Source organism: Bubalus kerabau, chromosome 16 (genome assembly GCF_029407905.1).
Source record: "Bubalus kerabau isolate K-KA32 ecotype Philippines breed swamp buffalo chromosome 16, PCC_UOA_SB_1v2, whole genome shotgun sequence".
NCBI lineage: Eukaryota > Metazoa > Chordata > Mammalia > Artiodactyla > Bovidae > Bubalus > Bubalus kerabau.
In genome coordinates, this window is record NC_073639.1 from 69,458,170 (window position 1) to 69,478,955 (window position 20,786).

A 20,786-nucleotide genomic window follows, 5' to 3' on the forward strand; every position below is an offset into this window, starting at 1 on the left:
CCTAAAAAGGTACCCACTGCCTGCCGTTCCCAGAGTTGCCTTATCACCTTGAACCTGGGAGTTTATTTAAATCTGCCCAGAGGAGCCCCAAACCCTGTAACGCCCACCCCCATCCGGGAGAGAGGTCACGAAGACCCGTCTGTGTGTGTGTGTGTGTGTGTGTGTGTGTGTGTGTGTTCTGGGGTCCCTTTGTTCATGCCTTGGTTGGGGTGGTCACTTAGTGTTGCAGCTGAGGGCTGGGTTCCTGCATCTTATGAGTCTGGATTCACTTGGCTGTTCTGGAGCCCTGCCCAGTCATGGGACCTCAGAGCCTTCCTACTTGGAAAAATGGGGAAAAAATAGTGTCTCCCTAACAGGGTTATAGCAAGAATGACGAGATAATCCAGGCATTGTCTATATAAATGTTAAACACTGGTTGGTCTTCTGTAGTACAAATACCCACTCCCAGAGAGCAGCTTCTTTTTCCTTTGTCTTTGCTGTCTTTTGATGTAGTAGTTTTAAATTTTGATGTGATTTAACATCAGTCTGCGCGTTTATGGTTTGTATCTGCCATGCCTGCCGTGTCTTCTTTAAGAAATTCTTGCCCCATTTGTCATGAATATATTCTCCAAACTTTTTCCCTACAGGTTTTAAAGTTTTCCCATTTAAGCTCTCAGTTGTCCTGGAGTTGATTTTTGTGTATAGTCTGTGGCAGGGACCTAATTGTTCGTTTTTGATTTCTCTTTCCCCCGCTTTGGATCACTGTTGTCCTGGAGTAATTTATTGAGAAGTCCATTTTCCCCTCACTGTGGCACAAAGTTGCCTCTTTGTCCCGTAGTAAATCGTCACATATTCAGGGGGTCTGTTTGGGGGGTCTTTTTATCCTGTTCCTATTCTATTTGTGCATCTCTGTTCTTACGATATTATGTTAATAGCCATTGCTATGTAATAAATCTTGCAGTGTGCATGTGCCTATGTGTGCGTGCCTGCTCAGTCCTGTCCTACCCTTTGCCCTAAATCATCCTTCTTCTTCAAGGACATTTTAGATAAGCTTGCCCCTTTATATCTCCATATAAAATCATTTCCTCAAATCTAGAAAAATGGGAAACCCTATTGAATGAGCTAAAGAGATTAATTACCATGAAGGTGGGAACTAATAAATGTTGCCAGCTTCGATTTGTTCATTCAGTCTTCACCCAACAGTCACCGAGTACCTGTTTTGTTCCCGGAATGGGCAGAGTAGGGGCTACGAAGGAAGGCAGGCACAGCCCCTGCCGCAGGCAGGTTCCTCTCCCGGGGGATGGAAGTAGCTGGTGGTGGTGGTTATGGAGTGAATCATGGTGGTGATTTTGAGTTGAATTGTTTTCCTCCCTCAAAGTTCATATGTTGAAGCCCTAACCCCCGATACCTCAGAATGCGACTTTATTTGGAAATAGGGTCTTAGCCACTGGGCCACCAGGCAAGTCCCTATCTCTCCCTCCCTTCTGTCTCTCTTGGGACCTGTATTTATTTTTGCTGGTGCCTCTGCTGCTTTCTCCATCTTTCTGTCTTTTAACTCTCCGTCTGTTTTTTTCTTTTTTCCCTTTGTCTCTATCTCCCCGTTCAATCCCTGTCTTTCCCCTGCACCCTCCTCCCCCTCTTCGTCCGTCTGACACAGGGGGGCTGTGCGCTGTCCCCCACCCTCCCCCTCCTTCCGCGTGGACCCCTCCCTTGATCCTCTCAGAGCCCACGCTTCTCCTTTCCGGCCTCCAGGAGACACTTCCCCTCTCAGCCACCAGGTGGCAGCAGAGCACCGTCCTCAGGGCTGCCCCCCACCCCACCCCGAGCTCTGATTGGAAACACGGCGTGCAGGGCAGCTACAGGTTGTTACAGGTCAGGTGACTAACTCGGCCCTAACCCTAACCCTAACCCTAACCCTAACCCTAACCTGTGGGTGGTTCCTGTTTCACAGAGGAGTAACTGAGTGTCGCAGCGGAGGGAATGACTTGCCCAAGGCCACTCTTAAAAGCAAGAGAAAGTGAAAAAGCTGGTGTCAGAACCCAGGACTCTGGCTGCCTTTGAACCTCCATGCTCCGAACCCCCATTCTGAGGGACCCTTTTCCGGCTGCCCGTGGTCACTGGGCAGCCCTGCAGCCATTCCTGTCTCTCTCTGGTGTTGGGCCAGTGGGAGGTCAGGGGGTGCCCATGGAAGCTTCCAGTCCTGGAGATGCTAAGGGGAGGAGCGCCCTGACCCCGGCTTTAAAAATAAGGAGCCTAAAATAGTCCTTCCCACGCCTCCTCCTCACTGGGGCCTTTGATGCCGGCTGATGGGGCTGGGAGGCGTTTCACACGGCTCCTCTGGACAGGCCGTGCCGGGAACCTGGGCTGGAGGGCAGGCCCACCTCAGAGCCGCAGCAATGTCCTCCTAAAGGCAAACGTTTGGTCCCGTAGGGAAGGGGGGAGTTGATGGGCTTCGGACTTGGGCATCAGGAAGCTTTGGCAGAGCAGCCCTGAGGAGATGCTGGAAACAAAACAGGTATGTGATGTCCCAGGGTTGGTCTCCTGAATTTCCATCACCCTTTGACCTCTTGAATTTCTGTTAAATGCAACCCACTCCAGTGTTGCCTGGAGAATCCCAGGGACGGGGGAGCCTGGTGGGCTGCCGTCTATGGGGTCACACAGAGTTGGACACGACTGAAGTGACTTAGCAGCAGCAGCAGCACCCACTACTCACTAATTCCCGGATCCAAGCACATCCTCTCCTGTTCACACAATCCCAACAGCCTCCTCACAGGTCCCTCTGCGTTCCTTCTGCCCGGTCAGCCCCATCTCTACACAGCAGAGGGAATCCACTCAAAAATGCAGCCCCAATTGTGACACTCTCCTGCTTCAACCTGCCATGGCCCCCTGTCGCCTTCCGGATAAAGACCCTAATCATGACTCACAAAAGCTTTGAGAGCTAGTCTTTTTTTTTTTTTTAATTAAAAAAATTATTTATTTTTGGCTGCACTGGGTTTTGTTGCCCTGCGTGGGCTTTCTCTCCTTGTGGTGAGCGGGGATTACTGTTTGTTATGGTGTGCGGGCTTCTTACTGCCATGGCTTCTCTTGTTGAGGAGCCCAGGCTCAAGAGGTGGGCTTCAGTAGCTGTGGCTCACACGCTTAATTGCTCCATGGGCTGTGGGATCTTCCCAGACCAGGGATCGAACCCATGTCCCCTGCTTTGGCAGGCAGATTCTTATTCTCTGTGCTGCTGGGGAAGTCCCTCATCTGTCTAACAAAGGCCTAAGCACGGTGTGGTTTTACCTTTCTTTTATTCCTTACTTCATTTCCATTCCATCCTAGACTCAAGTCTCCCCTAAGAGCAGGGAGGAGGTCAGATTTGCATTCTGTGTATTCAAGAGCCCACACACAGTTGAGGCTTGATAGATATTGAATGCATGAAGGAAGGAGGAAGGAATGAATGGGTGGCCCAGCCCAGAGATCAGGTGTGGCCAAGAAGACAACCTCCTTAAAACTGGTCATGTCCAGGTGAAGACTGGCAGTCTAGGAAGGTCAAGCAGCGGGGTGCAAAGCTCATCTTGCTCCCTGAACTGGGAAGGATCCCTCCTTCCCCTCCTCCTTGAAGTGGTGACCATCCCCCACAAGTCCTTCCAGAGCACAGACTCCAGAACCCATCAGAGGGTGAGATCGAGCCCTGCCTCTTCACGGCTCTGTGGCCTTAACATTCTACAGTGCTTGTGACTTGTTCAGCGACAGGTCCTCCGAAGCGAAGAGTTCAGACCCCAGTGCCTAGCTGCTCAGGAACAAAGGTGTTTGTCTCTTTTAAACTTCCAGTTCTAGAGCAGCGGTCCCTAACCTTTCTGGCACCAGGGACTGGTTTCATGGAATACAGTTTTTCCATTGACTGGGCGGGGGATGGTTTCAGGATGATTCAAATGCATTATGTTTATTGTGCTTTATTTGTATTATGGTTACATCAGCTCCACCTCAGATCACCAGGGACCCTGGAGGCTGGGGACCCCCCAGTCTAGAGAGTATAAAAAAATTCAACCATTGCCTTCAGTCTAGGGTGGGCCTCTGAACCTTAGCTCTCCTGATGTGGGTCCCGGGACCTACTGGGGGCTTCCCAGGTGGCTCTGTGGTAATGAATCTGCTTGCCAGTGCAGGAGATGCAGGTTCCATCCCTGGGTTGGGAAGATCTCCTGGAGTAGGAAATGGTGCCTCATTCTGGTATTCTTGCCTGGAAAATTCCATTGGCGGAGGAGCACGATGGGCCAGAGTCTGGGGGCCACAAGGAGTCAGACAAGACTGAGCGGCTGAGCGTGGGCCTGTCCTGTGCGTTCAAGTTGTTTGCTGCACTGCTGGCCTCTGTCCAGTAGACGTCAGTAACACCCTCGAGTTGTGACTCCAAACAGCCAACCATCTCCTGGGGTGCAGACCGCCACGCTGAGAACTAGGGATCCTTATCCTGGGGGATGGGCAAGTATACTTTTAAAGAGGACAGTGGATGGGGTCATAGAGGATGGGATTTTAGGCCAGGGTGCAGACAGGGAGGGCAGCAGTTAGGATAAACTATGCACAGTAGGGAGCCGGCAGTGGCTCCCACCCCAGTGCTCTTGCCTGGAAAACCCCATGGACGGAGGAGCCTGGTGGGCTGCAGTCCAGGGGGTCGCACAGGGTCAGACACGACTGAGCGACTTAGCAGCAGCAGGAGCATGCACAATAGGTGTTTTCTCCTTGCCATGTATGAGATAAATTCAGATAAACTGTCAGAGCTGCAAGTGGGGGGCGGGGGCAGCAAGTCTGCCACCTCACAGATGGGAACACTGAGGTCTGGAGGCAGGGGCTTTGTTCCTGGCGAGCAGAGAGCCTTGGGTGTCTAAAATACGTACACAAAAATGTCTCGGCATTTCCTATGTACATAGATATGTATTTGACATATATTGTACATAGGAACTCTATTAAAAACAGATATGGAGTCATAAACAGGAAAAGAATTTTAGAGTTTTATTTTTTAATGTGTACCGTGTGTGAGCACCTGTGTCCGCGTGCGCACACACACGCACCTCAACCTTCTTGCATCTTTCTGGTGATTCTGGGAAGAGCCAGTGGAAGGAATCTGGGGTGTATTTGCTGCCTACCGTCTTTTGGTCTTGAAGCCTTGTGGGGAAGAGAGTAGAGAGGGCAAGAGGTGCAGATGAAACGGAGGGAAGTCTGAGGCCTAAATGAGAGGACAGGGCCATCGCGTCCTTTTGTTTTATCCAAACAAAAGGTGACTGTGAGCTGGTTTTGAATGAAAAGGGCTGAAGTTTACCTTCGATTTTACAAGTGAGTTGTGAACAGACACTCAACCGTGACAAGAGGGGAGGAGGGAGTTGACTGTCTTCCAAGGTTTTGGAGGCAGCCCTTCAAACTTTCCCTAGATGGCCCTTGGAGGGCCCTGAGGGGCTCTGAGCAAGTGAGTGGCCTGGTCCTCGATTGGCAGTAGAGAGCACTTCTCTGGCTGGTTCGGAGCTGGGGAAAACAGGGAGAGACTGTACGGACGGGCGAGGGCAGCTGCCTGCCTTGTTGGGGTGGGGGTGAAGGATGGCATGAAACATCGCTGCGCCCACTCCTTGTGAGGGGCCCTTAGGCGTCCTCCCATCTACTTGCAGTGTTCCGTGTGGTCCAGGGCCGTTAAACTTTTCAAAGCACATTTGTTTGTTTCTTCTGACATTTTAAAATAAGAAATAAAATTTATTAATACGGTACAGTGGGCTTCCCTGGTGGCTCAGTCAATAAAGAGTTTACTTACAATGCAGGAGACGTGGGTTCAGTCCCTGGGTGGGGAAGATCGCCTGGAGAAGGAAATGGCAACCCACTCCAGTATTCTTGCCTGGAAAATTCCATGGACAGAGGAGCCTGATGGACTACGTAGGTCCTTGGAACTGCAAAGAGCTGGACACGACTGAGTGACTGAGCACACGCACACGATATGGAGCAGCAGTGTCCTCCTGAATCCGTCCCCTTCCCGCTTTTGCCTTAAGGTAACCACTGTATCCTGATTTATTTTTTGACTTTTACTCCCCATGGGACTATTCATACACTATGCTTAGTCTAGTTTCCAGACTTGACATAAACATTATATTCATAGTACGCTTTCATGACTTAAACTCGCCTCTCAATATCATGCTTCTGGGACTTATTCACAATGTTAACAGGTAGGTTTATACCATGCTTCTTAACAGGTAGGGAATGTGCTGTGGTACAGACATAATACAAGTCACTCCTCCCATCCAATATTGATGGGTATCGATCTATGTTCTTCTGATCTGGTGTTACTATAAACTAAGCTGCAATAACCTCTCTTGGAGTGGCCCTATGGCTCTTTGTGCTGAGAGCAAGAACACTGCAACTGAGCCTAAATAACCCTCATTTCCTGATTCATAAAAATAGGCATAATAGCAGTACCTACCTTACAGGGGTGTTGTGAATGACTGGTATAATAATTAATGTGAATTGATGACTGGTGGCGCTCTTGGAGCTGGGTGGTGTCGTGGAAGTGTTTGAAATTTCCTGCTGTTGTAAACTGAGCTTAGGACAAAGTGTGAATGGAGTTATGTAACAGCTTCCTCCTCCAGGCTGTGTGGCTTTAGACAAGTCAGTCAACTTCTCTGGGTCTGTCCTCTCTCATCCATAACACGAGGTGTCATAAAGATTACATGAGATGATGCATGCTGTATAATAGACAACTCAGCAAAGATCCGCTTTTGTTTTCATCACTTCCGTTTTGTCCCCCTCACGAGGTTGTTCAGGCATGTGTTATTTTCCTTTTGGACAGACAAAGAGATTGAGGCTCAGAGAGGCAGAGAATCTTTCTGTAGATCGCACAGCATGTCAGAATGAATGGTCGAACGACCCTGCGTGGGCTCCCTGTGGCTGTTATTGTAGATCTCCAGGGCCCTCCTGCCTCCTCCTGAGATCCCTGGATGCCCCTCTCCGCCTTCCCTCACTCACCCCCAGCCTAGACCTGTAGCTTGGCCACCCTCTGTGTTCTTGCCGCACAGTGGAACTGATACAAAGAGTCCTCCACGTGGCCTCTCAGAAACGCCACCTGATGCTCCTGTATCATGGCAACCACAGAATCGAAACAAGCTCTTCAGAAAAGATCATAAAGAAAGGGGAGGTCGAAAGCCTCCCCCTGCTCCCCCAGAAGGCCGCCCTCTGTTGATTCCCACCGCTGGGCTTTCATCTTGCAGAGTTGACCTGGTTCGTGTTGTGTCTTCACAGTTAAAGGAATTTCCCCCTCAAATTGTTTCCCTCTAGCTGCCTGGGGCTGGGAGCCAAGAAGTGGGATTTAAAATATACAAAAGGAAACAGAGGAGCGCAGAGGAGAAAAGCCATTAGAGAGTGGGTGCCTGGGGGCGGCAGAGAAGAGTGGGCACTGTGCCGCGGCTGGGCCGGACTTCTGTCTTGGGGGCCCCTGCCCCTGCTCGGCGGAGCCCTTCAGCGTCTGCCTCCAATGTCAGTGTCCTGACTGCGCACAGGCAAATCTAGCCCTTCAGTCACAGACGGAGAAGCCACTGTTACGGACAGTAATCGTTAGCTGACTGTTGGTTTTACCGAAGCATAGTTGGCTCACAGTTAGCTTCAGGTATACACAAAGTGACTCAGTCTTTCATATATATGTGTGTGTGTATGTGTGTGTGTATATATATATATATATATAAATTTATGTGTTCTTTTTTGAATATTTTTCTGTTGTAGGTTATTACAAAATTTTGAGTATAGTTCTCTGTGCTATACAGTGGGTCCTTGTTGGTTATCTATTTCTTATATAGTAGTATGTATATGTTAACCCTCAAAACTCCTAATTTGTCCCTCCCCTACTCTTTCCCTTTGGTAACCATAGGTTTGTTCTTTTTATGTCTGTGGTTCTGTTTCTGATTTGTATATAAGTTCATTTGTATCGGGTTTTTATTTGAAGATTCCACATATAAGTGATATCATACGATATTTGTCTTTCTCTGAGTTCACTTAGTATGATAATCTCTAGGTCCATCCATATTGCTGCAAATGGCATTATTTCATTCTTCTTATGGCTGAGTAATATCTCATTGCTTATCTGTACCACCTCTTCTTTATCCATGCCTCTGTTGATAGACATTTAGGTTGCTTTCACATCCTGGCTGTTGCGAATGATGCTGCTGTGAACATTGGGCTGCGTGTATCCTTCACATCACACCAGTCAGAATGGCCATCGACAAAAAGTCTACGCATAATAAATGCTAGACAGAGTGTAGAGAGAAGGGGCCCCTCCTACACTGCTGGTGGGAATGTAAATTGGTGCAGCCACTATGGAGAACAGTATGAAGGTTCCTTAAAAAACAAAAAATAGAGCTACCGTATGATCCTGCAATCCCACTCCAGAGCATATATCCAAAGAAAACCATAATTTGAAAAGTTAACTACTAGTATTTACACTTGAAATATGCCAGTTGTAGGGACATGATTTGCATATCTGAAAGGATATAATCCCTACAGCTACCTCATAAGGTTAGTATCCTAATAATCCCCACTTTGCAAATGAAATAGAGCAGAGAGAGGTGTAGTCACTTCTCCAGGTCACCCAGAGTTCACTCTGGAACTCAGAGCCCAATATAGTTGATTCCAGAGCCTGTGCCGTTACCTCCTGTATGGCCCAGGAGTTTCAGGACTGGCCGGCAGGCGCACCGGGGCTGAGCAAGGACAAAGAGGTGGCCTGGTGTTGAGGGAAGCTCATTGGAGGGGCAGGGTTGGAGTTTTGGATCCAGAATGTACAGCAGGCATTAGTCCTGGCCGTTGGGTAAAAGAGTGATGGCGAGCGGCTGGTGAGCACGGGAGGAGGAGGAAGGAAGTCTTGAGCTCACACGGGGGAATGTGGGGCTGGGGAGCTACAGTGGGTGCCTGAGCTGGAGAGTCAGATCATGCCCTTGGCTGTGCTCGAGTGCTGGGACAATAGGCCCAGAGTATTTTGCTAACAGTAGTCACAGCTGTGCTGGCCACTGCTCTAAGCACTTCATTGCTGTTGTTTATTCACTAAGTCATGCCCAACTCTTTGATACCCCATGAACTTCAGCACGCCAGGCTTCCTTGTCCTTCACTATCTCCTGGAGCTTGCCCAAACTCAGGTCCATTAAGTTGGTGATACCATTCATCCATCTCATCATCTTTCATCCTCTTCTCCTGCCCTCAGTCTTTCCCAGCTTCAGGGTCTTTCCTAGTGAGCCGGCTCTTCGCATCAGGTAGCCAAAGGATTGGAGCTTCAGTTTTAGCATCAGTCCTACCAATGAATATTCTAGGTTGATTTCCTTTAGGATTGACTGGTTTGAGCTCCTTGCTGTCCAAGGGACTCTCAAGAGTCTTCTCCAGCAGCACAATTTGGAAACACTTTATAGACATGAGTTCAGTTCAGTTCAGTTCAGTCGCTCAGTCATGTCCGACTCTTTGCGACCCCATGAATCGCAGCACGCCAGGCCTCCCTATCCATCACCAACTTCCAGAGTTCACCCAGACTCACGTCCATCGAGTTGGTGATGCCATCCAGCCATCTCATCCTCTGTCCCCTTCTCCTCCTGCCCTCAATCCCTCCCAGCATCAGAGTCTTTTCCAATGAGTCAACTCTTCGCATGAGGTGGCCAAAGTACTGGAGTTTCAGCTTCAGCATCATTCCTTCCAAAGAAATCCTAGGGCTGATCTCCTTCAGAATGGACTGGTTGGATCTCCTTGCAGTCCAAGGGACTCTCAAGAGTCTTCTCCAACACCACAGTTCAAAAGCGTCGATTCTTCGGTGCTCAGCCTTCTTCACAGTCCAACTCTCACATCCATACATGACCACAGGAAAAACCATAGCCTTGACTAGACGAACCTTTGTTGGCAAAGTAATGTCTCTGCTTTTCAATATGCTGTCTAGGTTGGTCATAACTTTCCTTCCAAGGAGTAAGCGTCTTTTAATTTCATGGCTGCAGTCACGATTTAAATCATCACAAAAAGTCCCATTTGGGAGGTGGCATTATGGTCCCATTTTCTAGATGAGGTCACTGAGTCTCCAAAGAGTGAAGTGATTTGGCCAAGGCTACACACCTGGTGAGTAGTAGTCCTGATGTATGAATCCAAGACTGGCTGATTCCCAAGCCCACATACTTAATCAGTTAAGTACAGGCAGCCATTGAAATACTATGTAACAAACGACCACAAGATCTCAGTACCATGGAACAGTGTTTATTTAGCCCAGGTGTCTAATTTGGGTTGGTTGAGCCTGGCTGGGCTCTGCTAGGGGGTCTGTTCTGCTCCACCCCTGATGGTCTCATCCTCTCCTGGCATCAGTGGGATGGCTTGGACACCTTCATCTCCTGGCCACGGCAGGAGCACAAGAAGGGAAGCAGAACCTGAGAAGTCTCCTGGAGCTCAGGCTCAGAACCAGCACACAGTTCCTCCTGCCTCATTCTGTTCATCCAAGAAAATCACAAGACCGATCCAAAGATCTGCACGGTCCCCTGGGAAGAGCAGGAACACAGGTAGAGGGAAAGAACTGGGGCCAGTGTTGTGCCCTAGGGCAGTGCCTGTGCTGGTGAAAAATGCATCCACTCTTTGATACTCTTTTCAAAAGGTAGCGCTCTTGGACTTCCCTGGTCTAGTGGTTAGAATCCACCTGCCAATGCGGGGGACCCGAGTTTGAGCCCTGGCCCGGAAAGATTCCCACATGCTGCGGGGCAGCTGAGCCCCGTGCACCGCAACTTCTGAGCCCACACGCCCTAGCTCTCTGCAGCTAGAGAAAAGCCCGAGTGCAGCGGCAAAGACCCAGCCTCAAATAAATATGTTTTAAAGGGAGAGCTCTTGCATGTGGGCTGGGCCTCCTAACTTGCTTCCAACAAACAGAACAAGGCAAAAGTGACAGGTGTCTCTTCCAAGGCCAGGATGGGAGCCCTCCCTCCTTGCCCATCTGAGGATAATTGCTCTGGGGATCCAGCAGCCATGTTGTGAGGACACCCAAGCAGCCTTGTGGAGAGACAGGTGGTGAGGCCCTCAGGACTCCAGTCAGCAGCTGTGGGAGTGGGTCTTCCTGGGAGCAGGGCCTCCAGCCCCAGTCCAGCCTTCTGATGACTACAGCCTGCTGACATCCCGATGGCAACTTCACAAGAGAGACCCTGTGTCAGAACCACCCAGCTAAGGCACTCCTGAATCCCTGATCCGAAGAAACTACAAGACAATACATGTTTTTATCATCTGAGGCCTCCAAGTCCTGGAGCAATTCAAGATGCAGCAACGGAAAACTAATGCAGTTGCCTAATCACGATGCCAGCCTCTTGCTGTCATTTCAAACGAGGCGGAGATGGAAGCTGTTTTGTCTGCTCCCCAGAGAACCAGCAAAATCCCAACAATTTACCAAGATTAAGGGACCAAAAATACTCTTGGTAAAACTGTGGTTGTTAAGAAACATCTGTTCTTGAGATGCCCAAATTGGGCTGCGCTCAAAGGGAATGAAAATGTATCAGAGGATGGGGACAGCTGTGGGGGACTGATGCCAACCCTGTGGCAGACTCAGCGTGTCACTCAGTCCCTCCTTGGAGTTGAACAGGGAGAACAATTCGAACAAAGGTCTGGTGGGGCCGCCGAAGCAAAGCACTGACGGGTCCATCCAGCTGCAAGGAAGATACTCACAGCACATCCTGCTGTGTGCCAGGCACAAGGTGGGCACTGAACAAGGGTTGGGCTGGTGGAAGACTTTGGCTGCATGGTACAGACTGACGGGCGAGAGACAGTGTGGTCCAGGGGTTGAGAGTCCACGGACAGACCTGTGTTTGAATCCTAGCGATGATGTTGCTGGCCCTGAGTCTTACAAGAGGCCAGTCACTTAAACAGCTTCCTCATCTGTAAGGTGGACATAACAGCTGTGCCTGTTTGACTGGTGGTCGTGGTCTGCCCACCTTTGCTTTGTAGGACTCCTCTCCTATTCCCTGTGTCCTGTCCATCCTGGTGCCCGGCCACTGCAGCACATCCCCTTGGCCACCACTCAGGAGCAGACATAAGACCCAAGTGAGGTCAGTGGGATGGCTGTAGAGAAATGTTCTTTCTTTCTTCAAGTGGTAGGTTTAGAAGGACATGAGCCGCCTGGGTTGCCAGTGTCAATCATCACATGTACCATGTGAAGAGATCTTGTCTGAGGCCTGGGAAAGGACGAAAGAGCCTCCTGCTGTTGTTGGATCCAGCCCTGCCTGAAGCCTACCCAGAATTTGCCCCAGATGTCCACATTAATCAAAGTTCTCTAGAGAAACAGAACCAATAGGTACACATATACACACATATATATCCTATTGTTTATGATATATCTTATCTATAGATATATAGAGAAATTTAATATAAGAAATTAGCACATGATGATTATGGAGGCTGAGCAGTCTCAAGATCTGTAGCCAGCAAGCTGGAGACCAGAGGAGAGGGTGGTGTAAGTCCTAGTCCAAAAAGCCAGTGGACACAGGACACAAGAAGAGCTGCTGCCTTAGTTTGAGCCCAGAGACAAAAGACCAGCATCTCAGCTCAAGGCAATCAGGTCACGTCTTATGGGAGGGTAAGCCATTTTGTTCTATTCAGACCTTTAGGTGATTGGATAAGAGCCACTCACACCAGGGATGGCAATATGCATTACACAGCCTACAGAGATGTGTGTTAATCTCACCTAAAAATCACTCTCACAGACATAGAAGAATGTTTGACCAAGAAGCTGGGCACCCGTAGCCCAGTCCAGCCAGTTGGCACATAAAGTGAACCATTGTGGTGTCCAAGTTGTCACTGAATGCCTTCCCCTGTTTTAAACCCATTGGAGTTGATAGGCCTTGCTTGTAATCAAGAATCCTGATCGATAGAAATGCTTTTTTCATAGGGATATTTACAGAATGGATGAGCTCTTGCACAGTTCTTGGGAGACGGAAAGCCCTCAAAAATGATAATCCTTCATTCCTGTCATAGAGCAGCTTCAAGGGAGGAGGATTTCCCATTTTGCCCGTACTTCCTCCCACAATCCTGAGGTCAGAAAATGGGCCGGCAGTGCTCCTACTTCCTCTCCACCACATCCTCTCTTTAGAGTGGGTCACTGGTTCTGAGTAGGTGGAGGAGATGCTCTACCCCACAGGAAGACTCCATGGTCTAAATCGCCTGGCACAGTCATTAATAAGCTAAAAGATGAGGAGAGCTTCCCTGGTGGCTCAGTGGCAAAGAATCCACCTGCCTTGCTGGAGACGCAGGTTTGATCTCTGAGTCAGGAAGATCTCCTGCAGAAGGAAATGGCAACCTGTATTCTTCCCTGGGAAATCCCATGGAGTGAGGAGTCTGGCGGGCTACAGTCCATGAGGTTGTGAAAGAGTTGGACACAACTGAGCGACTAAACAACAGCAATAACAGAAGATGAGGAACCTGGGAGAATCTTTCCTCAGGGCTATGGTCTGCAGAATCACATCATGTTGAATGTCAAAAGCTGAATATCACCTCTGTTTTGTTTTTCTCTTTTTATTTTCTGAAATAAGTTCTAATCTCCCCCAGACTAATGGATGCCTAGGGCTGTACAGATCCAAAGCTGTACTCAGGGAAACAAAATTGAAAAGTACATTAAAAAATGTAAACTAGTTATCCCTGTAACATATTCTTCTAGGAATGGTAGATATATTGGTTTTGACCACCAGCATCCCTTCCTTGGCTGACCCATGCCTCCCCCACTTCTTGTGGTACCTGGAGGCTATTAATCACAGTTCTCCATCTTCCTCACCACCCGGGAAGGCCTATCAGGGGGCTGAGCCTATCCTAACACCATGGCTGCATCCTCTTGGACCGTGTGATTGGTCCCAAGGTGGACATGTGATTCAAGCACAGCCAATCCAAATCCTTCTTTGGGTTCCTGCATCCATGATGAGAGACAGACAGAGATAGAAACAGAGAGGGGCGGGGTAGCCAGGAGGAGAGAGACAGAAGATGAGAGAGTGCTTTTCCCTTTTGGACTGCGAGCCATAGGGATGAGGCTTGGGGCTGAAGAGAGGTCAACACACAGAGGGTAGAAGAGAGAGAGAGAATTGCCTGCCAGACACATGGGAGGATATCACAGGCGCCCCTGGGTCTAGCTGTGCCTGAAGCAAGCTAAAAGTCTCCCCCTTTCTCTTAAACCTATTTCAGTTGAAACAGTGATCTATTTCTCCCTGCTTAAATTCACTTAAAAAAAAAATGGCAGAGGAAACTGCATACATGCTTGTGCCAAAGATGCCAAGCTTGGGCCAGGCGAGATCGAACTTCTAAACGCCAGATGGCTGAGGCTCCAGCCACCCTCTTGTAGTTTGGAAGTCGGCCGTGTGCCCCGAGTGCAGACGTTGGAGTCAGAAGACTGAGATGAGAGCCCCAGATCCAGACTCTCTGAGCCTCGGTTTCTTCCCCTGTAAACTGTAGGTAACAGTACCTCCCTCCTCGGGCAGTAAGAGGCTTAAATAAGACGAGGGCTGTCGCTCGCGTGTCTCGGGGGGCGGGAACGGAGACGTGCCCCATCCGCAGGAGCCGTCTCCCCCCCACCCTGCAGGATCCCAGCCTGCTGCTCCCTCCCCTGCCTGACCCAGTTTCTCATCCAAATTTGGCCACAGGCCCAGGCCCTGGCCTATTTTCGGCACACCTCTTTTTTGTTGCAGGAAAAAAAGAGACCCACGCGAGTTACCTTAAAACAGGGGGTTTATTGTGGGGACAAACGGGGACAGGAACGTGGAGGGGGTGGAGGCAGGAAACCCTTTGGGACTGAGACTGTTTTGATGTGGAATCTCTTTTCTTTGTACCTTTAAAAGTCATCAGGCTACCTGTCCCGACAGGAGGATCCCCTTCCCAAGCCTGGACGTAAACAGACCTGGAGAGGCTGGTGTCTGCAGTTGTGCAGCGCTAAGACTCCTTTGCACTCGTGGGGAGGGAATGGATTTTTTTGGCTGCTGACAATCTGGATTCAGGTTTGGACAGCTCTCAGGACCAGCAGGGTTGTTGTGAGAGAGGACGTGCACAGGGATTTTAGAGTGAAGTACAGAGTGACTGTAATTTATCATCCAAACCAGGACACTTGGAGAATGAAAGGGGCACCATGGTAATTACACGGGGATGCAGATGTAAACCAAGGCTGCAAGCCAGCCAGGATGTCTGGTCGCCCGAGAGCACAGAGGTTTGGGAAGGAGGGGACTAAAAAAAAGGCAGGTGCCCAGAATGGAAGGAGGTCTGGGGGTGTAGCTGCTGCTCAGGAAATGCCAGGTTCATGAGTCTAGGGCTGGATAGTGAGGAAGGGAGCCCCTGGGTCCCCAGGGACCATGTCGTAGCACCTGCCCTGTAGGTGATGGATGGTGTCTGCACTCGTGCAGTTTTGCTCCATCAGCCCACAGCACCCCCAGAGGGAGACCCAGACCCTCAGATAGTTCAGATCCATAGGCAACCCCTGTATACTGGCAGGCGATGGAGAGAAACTCCCCACTCAGATAAGTGGAGCAGGGGCAGGTGGATGGAGCATGCGTGCCCCCTCCCTGCAACCTGGGCCAGTGTCTGCACTCCCTCTGTGACCCATGGGGTCCTCGGCGTGTCTGTGTGCTCAGAGCTCGGTGCTTGCAAAGAACTCCCTGCTTTCCCCCAGCTCTCTGATTTCTGGTGACTGTACCTCTCCCCAACTCTTTGCCTTGTCTTCCCGATGGACTCCTAGCCTGGACCTTTGGCAGCGAAATCACCCTTATCTCAAATAATTTGAAACAACTCTTTTCCACTGCTCAGGAGGGTACAGAAGGTTCTCACCTTGAGGGGCTGGCGGGCCCCTTCATGTGATGTACATGGTGGTTTTTCTCATCACTCTTTATTACCTCCCCATTTTATGTGCCCCGGGGGCCCCACCCCTTACCCACACTCATTCTCTGGACTTTGAACGACCCCATCCCATGGATGCCCCAGTGGAACAGTTGACCTAAGCTCAGTCAATCAGCACATCCTGTCTCCCTGGCCGCTGATTGGTCTAGGTACACACCCAGTTGGAGTTGTCTTGACTAGAGGTCTATGAGAAGAGCCTGGGGCATCTTTTCTGATGCTGTTGGAGGGGATGAAGAATGGAATGCAGAACTAACATCATTTTTGATGAAGGACCTATACCGTGGAGCTACAAGGAAGCAGAGCTAATCGGAGAGAGAGAAACTGGATCCTGGTGACGTCACTTGAGCCTTTAGGTCAAGCCACACCTGAAGGTCTTCCTCTGGGCTGTTCAAACACAGACACCAATAAATCCCCTTTTCTGAGATCCCAGTTTTCTAGTTTCCCAGTTGACAGAGCTGTCTAACTGCAGGTTGAGTCCTAGGGTCCACAGGATGCTCAAACCAATGGGAAAGGCATTGCAGTTGATCATATGAAGTTCCGAGCCCTGCCCTCCTGTAGTGAGAATTTCCAGGCTCCAGTTAAAGCTGTTAGTGTCTGTCTTCTTAGTCACTAACCCATACTCTCTTACATAATAGACTCTCAGCAATATTGCGAAATAGGTCAAGATTAATTCTGAAGCCCCAGTGTTCCACCTGACCTCCCTCTGTGGGTCTACAGAGCCCGTTTATTAATTTGTACCCCCTCTCCCACGGCAGATTTTCTGGCCCCACATCTCCCCTTGAGGACGCCAGCCCCACATCTCCCCTTGAGGACGCCAATCCCAATGTTGTCTTGAAGACCTCCCGACTTCCCTGTGTTTCTCCTGCCCTGTACTCACCTCACCCTGAGATCCAGCCCTTCTGGCAGCTTCCCAGGTCCACAACTTTTTCTCAGATCAGGAACTTTGCAGATCCTGGTTCTTCCACCTAGAATCTGCCTTTCTCTTTCTTTACCAAGTTTTCTTCTTTTCATCCTTGAAGCCTCGCTGAAATGTTACTTCCCCAGGGAGTCCTCCTTGGCCTTTAATCTAGGTCAAGCTGGCCCCTTTTGCATTCCAAGGGCACCTTGGACTTTTTCTCTTGTAATTGTAGCTCCAAGCTCAATTACTCCCCCAGGGACATGAGACCTGGCACATGGTTGGTTTTCAAAAACATCTGGATGGATGAGTCCACAGGCGCCGGGCCCCTTGGCAGTGGTCCAGGGAGAGGCTGGACTTGCTCAGATCCCACAGCCAGCCTGTGGCCGGTGGACACTCAATGCAGGGTGGCATTCAGATTCTCTGAGGAGCCCCAGTAATGGCCACCCCTCCTTTGTTGGGAATTCCGGCTCTGTTTATTTCCCCAAAATGTTTTCTGAGACTGCGGCTGCTGGCCATGTGCTGATGCCATGGAGGGCCTGAGCTGGGGGCTGTCACTCCCTGGGTGACGGGGATAGCAACCCAGCTGGGAGCATGGCCGGGCTGGGGTCTGGCGGAGACAAGCTGGGTTAATGTTTACTCCAGTCCCAGAGTCATGGGTCATCAGACCAAGAGCGGGCGCACTGGGAGACTGTGCAGGGAGACCCCATGCGCCTTGGCCTTGCTGTGGCTACGAGGCCCAGGACAAGTGGGGACAGAAAGTCTTGGGTGCAGAGATCTCCCACCCTGATGCTGTGCTGTGACCAGGGAAAACACTTGGGTTCCAATGCCAGTTCTGCCGCTTGCCAGCTGTGTGACCTTGGGCAAGTCACTGTGCTCTCTGCCTCTCTGTTTGCCATTCTGTGAAACAGGAATGTTAAGAGTAGCAGCCTCATAAAGCAGTAATGAGAATTAAATTAGAAAGTAATCATCCTGCGCTTATAGCAGTGCCTGACCCAACAGAAGTGTTCAAACTGCATCCCCTCAACGCTGGGAAAGATTGAGGGCAGGAGGAGAAGGGGACGACAGAGGATGAGATGGCTGGATGGCATCACTGACTCAATGGACATGGGTTTGGGTGGACTCCGGGAGTTGGTGATGAACAGGGAGGCCTGGCGTGCTGCAGTTCATGGGGTCGCAAAGAGCTGGACACAACTGAGCAACTGAACCGAAATGAACTGGGCAGTGGCATAATGTGCCTATCTAAAGAGCAAATCTGTTATGTATTGCTTTGTTTACATTGTTATTGTCTAAATCCCGCTCTGGATTGTGAATTCCTGGCATGGTCCTGGGCCCATAGAAGGCACTCAATAAGTATTGAATGGATGGATGGATGGGTAGGTGAGTAAATGAGTGGATTCTTGGAAGGGTGGGAAAATGGATGGATGGGTGGATAGGTGGGTGGGTGGGTGGATAAATGAATGGATACGTAAGTGGATAGATGAATGGATGAATGGGTGGATGGATGGATGGGTGAATGGATGGATGGGTGAATGGATGGATGGGTGGATGGATGAGTGGGTGGATGGATGAGTGGGTGGATGGATGGGTAGATGGGTGTGTGGATAGGTGGTGGGTGAATGGATGGATGGATAGGTGGGTGGGTAGATGAAAGGATGGATAGGTAGGTGGGTGGATGGGTAGGTGTGTGGATGGGTGAATGAATAAGTAAGTGGATAGATGGATGAATGGGTAAATGGATGGGTGGAAGGATGGATAGATAGGTGGGTGAATGGATGGGTGGGTGGGTGGGTGGAATGGTATCAACAGATGAATTTCTACAATAAATGTAAGTAAGCTCTGTAAGTTTCTGAAGACCTGTGACTCACCTGCTCATGTATCCAGTTTTCCTCCCTGCCTCATCTTTGTGTCCATGGCACTCATTGCTGGGAGTGTAAAGAACAATAGAATAATAAGCTTACAAGACTCTTCTTGTGGGTGTTATTTTTAGTTTCCATGCCGTGGAGGTCAGAGTGTCAAATAACAGAAGTCTTTTCTCTCTCAAGGAAAGAATCAGTCACACCTGCGTAGGCGCTGGTAGAGGTGGGTATTTGTTTGGTTTAACAGCTATTTGACTCAGCCCTCCTGCCAGTGGGAGCGGGTGACCTTTCCTCTGAGCCCCGGGCCCTGAGCCAAGCCCGGGAGGGCAGTTCCCTTCACTCACGAGCTCTGTCAGCGCAGCTACATCCTGCTGAGATTTGGTTCCTGCTGGCTGCCCTGTTGCCACCAGGAGGGCATCTGAGAGCTCGGCAGAAATGAGAGTTCCGGGGCCGGGAGGAGCACTGGCATGGGGAGGGGACCACATTCCAGCCGTCCACCCCACATTATGTTAACTCCTTGGGGGTAGACCAGTATAATTATAATCCCCGGGGATTGCCCTGATGGTCCAGTGGCTAAGACTCCACACTCCCATTGTGTGCGTGTGGGGGAGGGCTCTGGGTTCGATCCCTAGTCAGGGAACTAGATCCCACATGCTGCAACTAAGATCTCATGCCATAATGAAGATGGACAATCCCACATGCAGCCAAATAAATATTTTTAAAATATTATTAAAGAGTAAAAATAATTATAACCCCCGAAGGGGCCCATCTCCCCGGGTCCACAGTCCTTTGCCGTGTGCTATCGTTGTTCTCAGGATGTGGAGTCTTATTTTCCTGCAGCCTCTTGAATCTGTGACTTGCTTTGACCCCCAGGATGTGGCGCCAGTGATGCTGTGTGCCCTGAGATTAGTTCTTCCTCTCGCCCTCTGGGGTCACTAGGACCGCTAGGCTGTGAGACTCGCCTACCAGTGGATGAGATGTCAATGGAGGAAATCAGAGGTCACCCATTAGACAGCATCAACTGCCAGCCATTGAGTGGGGCCATCTCGAACCCTCCCGCCTGGCTTAATACCCCACCCGAATGCAGACGTATGCATGAGACCAGGATCCTTTGTGTATATATTAGGCTTTGGAGGAATTCAAAAGGCATCTTATGTGAACTGCATGAATCTTTCTACATACCCTATCTTCTTTCACTGCCAAGTGGGCAGATTTATCCTCCTGTGGTAAAGAACGCGCCTGCCAATGCAGGAGACATAAGAGACATGGGTTCAGTCCCTGTGTCAGGAAGATCCCCTAGAGTAGGGGCAACGCTGGCAGCCTACTCCAGTGTTCTTGCCTGGGAAATCCCCTGGACAGAGGCGCCTGGTGGGGTATAGTCCATGGGGTCCACAAAGAATCGGACACAACTGAGTGGCTTAGCAGGCATGCGCAGCTGTCTTGGCACCTCCTATAAGACCAACACCCCCCCCCACCCCGCCCATACTGCCCTCCCTGGACCCTCTCGTGGGACAGCTAAGCCCAGGTGAGCTGAGCCCCTTGCAACTGGTGCTGGGTTGATCGAGGTGAAGCCAGATTGAAAACAAGGGCATGGTGATTTTAGTCAATAGGACTGTTATATACTTGAAAATTGCTAAGAGAGTAGATCCTGAATGTTCTCACCACAGAAAAAGAAATGGCAATTATGTGACCCGATGGAGGTGTTTGCTAACACCATGGCGGTCATCATTTTGCGATATATAAATGTGTCAAATCAATATGTCGTGCATCTTAAGGTTATATGACATCACATGTCAGTCATAGCTCAGTAACACTGCAGAGGGGAAAACCAACGCAAAGACCCATTAGGGGAAAAGATCTCACTGGTGGCCGGGGAGATACAGGAGCGGAGAGTTCTGCTGCCAGGCAGCCGGGCTGGGTTGTGTGTCAGTGGGGGGTGGCTGTGTGCAGGCGTGACGGTGCCCGGGACCTGTCGCTCCAGTCCCTCGAGCTCCGCAGCGTACTGCCACTCTGTCGACCCAGGAAACTGCCTCCGCCCACAATCCCTACACTCCCCCCAAATTGTGGAGCCTTGGAAATCAGCCTAATTTACCCAGTCTGAGGAATTCTCCTCTGAGCCAACCATGCCCCTCAGACTGAATAACCACAGCTTACACAGCTCACAAAGAGGTCAGACACAGGTATGTAGAAAGTGGGATTCA